The following is an 8,583-nucleotide window of genomic DNA, read 5'->3' as shown; positions in this document are numbered from 1 at the left end:
CTTGTAAATAAACTCATATTTCTAAATTCAATATATAAACTTACATTTCTCATTCTCTTGCCTAGCACCATAGGAATACATTTTTACACATTTACCCATTTTCTTTATAGACATAATAGCAAAACATCTATCATTTTAGTGTATGAGCCTCCTTATCCCATATATGATTTTACACTTTATCTTGTTTAATGTGATGTTGTTCTGAATTTGTGGACAATGAGAGGTAGAGTAGCGTATAAAGAGAACACTATTCCTGTCAGGATAACTAATATTTAAAAAAAGACAACAAGGGTTGGTAAGGATGTGGATAAATTAGAACCTTTGCACACTGTTGTTAGAAATGCAAAATGGTACAGCCACTAGAAAAAACAGTATGGAGGTTCCTTAAAAATTAAAAATAGAACTACCATATGATCCAGCAATCTCACTTTTGGGTACTTATCCAAAATAACTGAAATCGGACTCTCTAAGAAATATTAGTACTCCAGTGTTCATTGTGGCACTATTCATAAGAGTCAACACATGGAGAAATAATGTAAATGTTCATGGGTAGCTGACTAGATAAAGTAAATGGGCATGTACTTAAACTGGAATGCTATTCAGCATCAAAAAAATAAATTCTACAGTAAGTGAAGACATAGATAAACTTTGAGGATATTATTCTAAGTGAAATAATCCAGTCACAGAAAAACAAATAATGCATGATTTCATTTATATAAGGTATCAAAAGTAGTCAAATTCAGAAAATCAAATAGACTGATGGTTACTAGGGACTAAGAGGTGGGGAGTAAGAGTAGTTATTCATCCAGAGGCATAAAGTTTCAATCAAGCAAAAAGAAAAGCTCTAGAGATTTGCTGTTCAACATTGTACCTATAATCAACAATAAGGTGTTGTACACTTGAAAGCTTGTTAAAAGTGTATATATCATTTGAAGTGTTCTTACCACAATGAATAAATGAAGAGAGAAAGACAGAAACACACACACACATACCCCACACAGATAGAGAGAGAGAGAATATGAGAGCATAGAACATTCTTACCATTATTAGGCAACTTTCTCAGGGTCTTTAAGCAAAGCAGCAAAAGCTTTACTAAGCAGAAGAGAAGAGATTGCTTCTTTTGGTGACCAATTTTTCATGTGCTTTGTAGTATCATTTTTTTCTTCAGTATTCCTGGTCATTCTTAATTTCAACAAATTCCCAAAATTTTATAAAAAAGACTTGGAAGTCCTAAGAATTTTACTCTGCTTTATATATTAGGACTTTGCTGAATCAGATCATGCATTTGATTTTATGTTTTAGCAGCACTCTGGCTGTAGGGCTGTAGGAGTTGAGAGAATAGAACATCATTGAAATCTCCATTTTCTTTTTTTTTCTTTTTTCTTTTCTGAGATGGAGTTTCGTTCATTGCCCAGGCTGGAGTGCAATGGTATAATCTCAACTCACTGCAACCTCTACCTCCCAGGTTCAAGCGATTCTCCTGTCTCAGCCTCCCGAGTAGCTGGGATTAATAGGCATGTGCCACCATGCCCAGCTAATTTTGTATTTTTATTAGAGACAGGGTTTCTCCATGTTGGTCAGGCTGGTCTTGAACTCCCTCAGGGGATCCGCCTCCCTCAACCTCCCAAAGTGCTGGAATTACAGGCATGAGCCACCACAACTGGCCAAAATCTCAATTTTCTGTAATTGTGTCTTGAGCCAAGAATTTAAAACCCGAGTTTCATATTTTATCAGTAAAGTTATCTGCAATCTGAAGTAGCCCTTAAGTTTGTTAGGCACTATGAACAAACATGATAACTCTGAATACATTCACCACTCTATGCTCTTGACTCCCAGTGTCCTGTCTTACAGTTTTGTATTTGCATCAGGTCAGATAAGAAATCTAATAAGTATATTCTTGGATATGTTATTTTTCCTAGAACACACACTTTTTTTGGTGTATGGGAGACTTGAGTTTTATTATTATTCAAATCAGTCTCCTTGAGTATTTGGGGATCGGAGATTTTTTTTTTTTTTTGAGACGGAGTCTCGCTCTGTCACCCAGGCTGGAGTGCAGTTGTCTGCTCTCGGCTCCCTGCAAGCTCCGCCTCCCGGGTTCACGCCATTCTCTTGCCTCAGCCTCCCGAGTAGCTGGGACTACAGGCGCCCACCACCTCGCCCGGCTAGTTTTTGTATTTTTAGTAGAGATGGGGTTTCACCGTGTTAGCCAGGATGGTCTCGATTTCCTGACCTTGTGATCCGCCCGTCTCGGCCTCCCAAAGTGCTGGGATTACAGGCTTGAGCCACCGCGCCCGGCCTGGGGATCGGAGATTTTAAGGATAATTTGGTGGGTAGGGGGAAACTAGTAAGTTGGGAGTGCTGATTGGTTGGGTCAGAGGTAAAATTGTAGGAAGTTGAAGCTGTCTTCTTGTGCTGAGTCAGTTCCTGGGTGGGGGCTACAAGATCAGATGAGCCAGTTTATCCATCAAGTGCAAGGTCTGCAAAATATCTCAGGCACTGATTTTAGGATTTACAATGGCGATGTTGTCCCGAGGAGCAATTTGGGGTGGGTCAGAAGCTTCTAGCTCCCTACCGCATGACTCTTAAACCATAATTGCTAATTTTGCGGCTAATTTGTTAGTCCTAAAAAGGCAGTCTAGTTCCCAGGCAGAAAGGAGGTTTGTTTTGGGAAAGGACTGTTTTTATCTCTGTTTTAAACTGTAAACTAAGTTTCTCCCAAAGTTAGTTCAGCCTATGCCCAGGAATGAACATAAGACAGCTTGTAGGTTAGAAGTGAAATGAAGTTGGGTTAGCTCTCTTTCACTGTCTCAATTATAATTTTACTATGGCAGTTTCAATCCCTCCCTTTGAGTTTTATAACACCTTAACTTTAAGGCGTTGACTAAAGAATATGAAAAGTGGGCAAAGACCACTCTAACTTCTTCCTGCTAAGCAAGGTCATAGTGGGGGTAGGTGTTGACCCCAAGGTAAGAGGAGTGGAACCGCTTTGCAGCTGTCTGAGTGTACTCACACAGACAGTTCTGGGGTTCCAAGGCTAGCACGACCAAGGCATTAGTAGTATCATCTATAGTTTTAGTACAGCATTCAGGGAGCAGCGTGCTATAAGGTAAATAATGAGTTCTAGGACCAGGAGTGCAATTCCCAGTTTTAAAAGTAAAGATATGAAAGCATTTGAAAATTTGGGAACTTGTAGCCACAAAGAATTGAGGATTTAGCCCAAACGTCGGAAAAAAACACTCAAGAACAACTAACAACAGGTGTACTTTAACTGTTTTTGGTTTTTTTGAAGCATAATTTGTCTCTCCCCAGTTGTCATTTTTATTAAAAATAAATCGTAGTAGGTCAAATTTACTGGTAAAGTAAGTTTTAGTATTGTTTTCCTCTTCCTGTTTATTTGCATGAAATGCAGTAGGAATAATTACTTGCCATCTAGGTTCTTTCTAATATTGGCTTTGCTGAAACTTTGCTTTATAAAGAATCTCAGATTGTACTTTTTTAAAGCCTTGAAGCCCAGCCATGGATTTATCTTTCACTGCAAATACCTGTGAATTCCTCACCTCATGGTCCCAAGATAGTTTGGGGCTCCTGGGCCTATCAAAAAGTGACATTCTTTACTTACCACAGGTCAGGAACCTTGTACAGGGACTGGGTAGACAAGGTATAAGGCCAGATTTCCCAAAGGGGTTTTTATTGGCTCTTTAAGTCAACTTTGATTCTTTAGAGAAAGCATGCTATTCTGGTCAAAGCCTTGGTTTAAAAACAGTTTCTCCTGTTGTGTCCTGTTATGAATGAAAATGAATTCTTATTGCACTGATGCTAATAACTATACTGCCATAAGTTGAGATTACTCCCACATAGTTTCTAAATGCTGGAGAAATAAAGTAGAGAGAAAGCAATATGCCCTAAATTTATCTCCCAGGAGACTTTACTCACTTGCTAAAATATGCAAATAGCTAAAAAGAACTAAGTTTTTTGACTCTGAAAACAAAAGGATTAGCGATGTTTAATACATCAGCTCTCCATGAGAGCCCCAGAAGTTTTTTTCCTTGATTCCAGTAACAACATTTTTAAAGTTATCAGAGGGCTGCATTCAAGAATACCCTGTCAGATCCCTATCTCTGATTAAAAACGGGCTTTTGAGAAAGATCAAAGAAAGACAAAATTGCCTATGGATGACAAAGGTCTTAGGATTGATACCATTAAAGCTATCATTGACTAGGAATTTGGTACTTTTGTGGCATACAATTATTTTACATAACAATTAAAATTATTTCTAATATATGCTAAATCATACTGGAATTACAGAAGTTTCCTGTAATTTTGGAACACATACTAATAGCGTATTTGTATAAATACAGCCCAAAGAAAGCAAAACACCATTTCATATTTGACAATGTTTCCTGTATGAATATACCAAATGAGCCGAGTATGTTATTTTTGGACTTTAGACGACCTAATATCTAAAAGATTAATTATGTCAGAAAAACACATACTTTATTATTTGGTTTTGGAGAGTTTGTCAAATATCAAAGTTTTAAAACACTGAATATCACAAAATAGAATCCCAGGTAAACATAGGTGGCCATAACAATAACTCCAAAATTTTAAAAGGGGAAGATAGAGGAAACTTAGCATTCCAAACAACGAGAGAGAGAGAGAGAGAGAGAGAGAGAGGGAGAGAGAGAGAGATAGAGAGATAGAGAGATAGATAGTCAGGACTGTTGAGCTGTCTTGAGCGTTCTCCAAAAGTGGCCAGACAAATAAGAGACTCTCTGAGTTGGGCCTGCTAGACTTTCATCAGCAGTTCCTTCAGAGATCCCATCCACATACACAAATATACACACAACAAAGATAAAAGAGACAGAAGACTTTCCAAACCAAGATCCCTGACCAAGAATTCCAAAAGTATTCCAAAAACTATTTTTTCCAAACTAACCTCCTACCCTCCATCTGAGGAATCTGCCCCAAATCTTCCAGATTGGGGAGCTCTCCTGAGCCAAGACACTTTTCACTAATTAGGGAGAGCCAACTGAGACCCCCAAAGTAGTCAAACCAAGACCCCTAAGGAGCTGAACAAAAACGCCCAAAGGAGTCAAATGGAGACTCCAAAGGAACTGAACCAATTGGGAGAAGGAAAGGGGGTATTAGTAGCACCCAGGATACTCACCAAATCAGACACCCCATAATGGGGCTACAGTTACAGACATCCTGTTGTGGAGCTATAGGCAGACATCTCACTGTGAAGCTACAGTTATGAGACATCTCCCCAGGACTACTTGTCTATTGCAATTAAATTTATGTACATTGGGTTGGCAGTGCCCCGCTAGTAGGGCCAGGACCAGAGTCAACGCCCAGTCAAAGAGAACTAGGGAGTTGCTTGAGTTGGCCTCTGGATCCGTCACCAGAGGACAGCTACCAAACCACTGGCAAGTATGCACAGGGTCAATCCCAACGAGCCCCCAGATTTGTAACTGCCCAACGGGTTCACCTTGCCTGCTGCCTGGAGAGCCAATTTATCAAAACGGGGGAATTACAATAGAGAATAATTCATGCAGGGCCAGCTGTGCAGGGGACTGGAGTTTTATTATTACTCAGATCAGTCTCTGAACACCACACAATTTTAAATAACAAAAATACAATCTTGGATAGTTGAAGAAGGAAAATGCTTTCATTACTGGATATAAGTTAGTTCACAGAATCTTTTAAATAGCCCAAGAATCAAATTATGAAGCTACATACTGCAACAACAAATGTACAAAAGCCATTCTCCCCACATTTGGCATCTAGCTATTAGGTAACAAGAAAATTACCATGACTGCTTTTGAACAACTGAACACCTCTGCCATCATGATTGCTAGAAAATTAACCTGCATTCAGTGACATCATATTTCATAATGCAGAAAAGAAGCCCTAAGGGTGTATATCCAATTGGCATAATGTAGGTTACAGGGCTCCACTATAGCAAGGAAGAAAAAGATAAAAATTTACTTGTGAAACTCTGAGAAACCTGAAGTAACAGTACGTGAAATTTTCAAAACTTAGAAATCATTTCAATTTCTAATTGAAATTAAATTTCAACTTTGGGTAGATTCAATGAAACCCACTCTAATGTTCCTCATTGTTTGATTCATAACATTTTTATTTTCTTTCTATAATGATTGATATTTTTGGTCAGAGAATAAAGGATTGTGACCAATTAGCTGTCTTTAATCATTCTCGTCCATTGCCTTAGGTTTACGATATTATAATTTGAATGTGGAGGTAAAGCTTGTATTTTTAACTACATATTAGTTTTCAAATACACATAACTTTAATTATCTATGTTGATATACACTGCTTGTTGTAGGATGCATAGAAACCATATTGGAAATCACTACAGACCATTTATTGTATTCTACTTTCAATATAGGGTCTCTATATATGCTAATATTTTGCAGTGTTCTAATAAATATATTTAGAAAGCCAGTAATTGAAATGTTTGATTTCAAATGATACTGCCACAATATTAGTGACATTTAAATTTCCCTTAACAATTCTGATGTTCAACTGTCTGATTATTGATAAAATAACTTTTTAAATAAATAAAAATAATAATCCACACTCTAATTTCTTCACATTAAGAGACTCATATCTATACTTCCCTCAAGGCAATGTCAGAAATCTGGAAGACACCAAAATATTACAAGAATACTGCCAACGAATTTCTAATTTTTTTTATTTTTATACAATTAATGTAATGAAACTTATGAAAATTGTAAATATAGCATTGGAATAATTTTTATTCCATTTAGCATATAGATATGTGTATATATATGTGTGTGTGTGTATATAGATATATATGTATATATAGATGGAGTATTGCTCTGTCACCCAGGCTGGAGTGCAGTGGCACAATCTTGGCTCACTGCAACCTCCGCCTCATGGGTTCGAGCCATTCTCCTGCCTCAGCCTCCCCAGTAGTTGGGATTACAGGTGTGTGCCACTATGCCCAGCTAATTTTTTGTATTTTTTAAGTAGAGACGGGGTTTCGCCATGTTGGCCAGGCTGGTCTTGAACTCCTGACCTTGTGATCTGCCCGCTTTGACCTCCCAAAGTGCTTGGATTACAGGTATGAGCCACTGTGCCCAGACTGCATTTAACATACTTAATGCATATTAATTCCTTTACTTTTTAATCTTCATCAAATATTTAAAAGCTTCTCCTTACTACTCATAGAATATTTGTGTGTGTATATATGTGCATATAGTCACCTAATAACATTGAGTCCTTAGAGAATAGATAGTACTGCATTACGACCAGGGATAAAAAATATGGCAATTCAGCAATAACAGTCATAATAATAATCATCATCACAAAAACTAAATAACAGCAACTGAAAGAAAAGAGTCTTATTCTGAGGAACTTGTGCAATGCATGAGTAATGAAACATAATCTTTTTCTTTCCATATAGAAAGCAATTATGTGCAAAGGGATACATATGCAGACATATGTATACATCTCTACATATATATATATACACACACACATATAATCAATTTAGATTTTACACTGCAGGAGAGAATATGCCTAAGAGAATTATGGAAGCTGTAGTTGAAAAGAAAGATGAGTTTGGTATTGGTGTTGAAATAGTTTACTCTGACAATAATATATAGGCTATATTAAAGGAACATTCCAGAGAGCTGAAGTATGTATTACATCACATTTTGAAAATAACTGCCACTTTCCTTTTCCACATTCTAAATTGATTACATAATCTATTATATTATGGTCCAAAATAAAAATAAATTTATAAAAATCCTGATTGTAAATTGTGTTTTTCATTCCTATTCGAGAATGTCAAAACACTCAAAATTTATATAATTAGGTATATATAGAAATATTTCTTTCATTTAGTTTAAAGTTTGAATGTTTATTAGTTGGTATAACTTCCACTTTAGTGCCTGTTTTGTCTTGAAATGAACAGATCAACTTAGTCCTTTCCAATGGCATAAGCCCTACTGATTTTGATAAAAAGCTTTAGCTTTCAAAACCTGTACTATGAAGCAAACATTTTGTTTTCTTCAGTCTTTAGAAAAAATAAGTAAACGTAAATTAAGGGCAGAGACTGTGTCTTTGCAGTGTCCTTTTCCCCCCTCCCCGTGGTATCCAACATATTATAGGTCTTTGATGAATGTTAAATCATGATGATGACAAAATCCTGAACTGTCTCATTCTTTAAATCATCAAACTATGAAATGTTATCATTCACACATGATGTTAAAATAGCTTTTTAAAAAACAGCACTTTTATATTTCCTTCAGTCATTTTGAAAAAGCAAAACAATTGGCATACATGACAGCTTCCCATCTATCTGTGTGTTTAATAAAGCCAAATGTGATGAAGACTAATGTACCATACTGATGTTTGGAGAATTTCATTAATGTATTTCCAAGACTATCATAACTCACTCACCTCTGTTGAGTTTATGAGCCATGGGTTTTGCACTAGCACATAAAATCGACTTTCCTCACACAATGCAGACCCTACTAATATCAAAGATGTCACTTCTTCACATTTTGAACAAGGTGACTCATTTATTTCCTT

Source organism: Colobus angolensis, unplaced genomic scaffold (assembly GCF_000951035.1).
Source record: "Colobus angolensis palliatus isolate OR3802 unplaced genomic scaffold, Cang.pa_1.0 Scaffold191, whole genome shotgun sequence".
In the NCBI taxonomy this organism is placed as follows: domain Eukaryota; kingdom Metazoa; phylum Chordata; class Mammalia; order Primates; family Cercopithecidae; genus Colobus; species Colobus angolensis.
The sequence above is the reverse complement of the archived record's forward strand: the minus strand, read 5'-3'. Positions refer to the sequence as shown.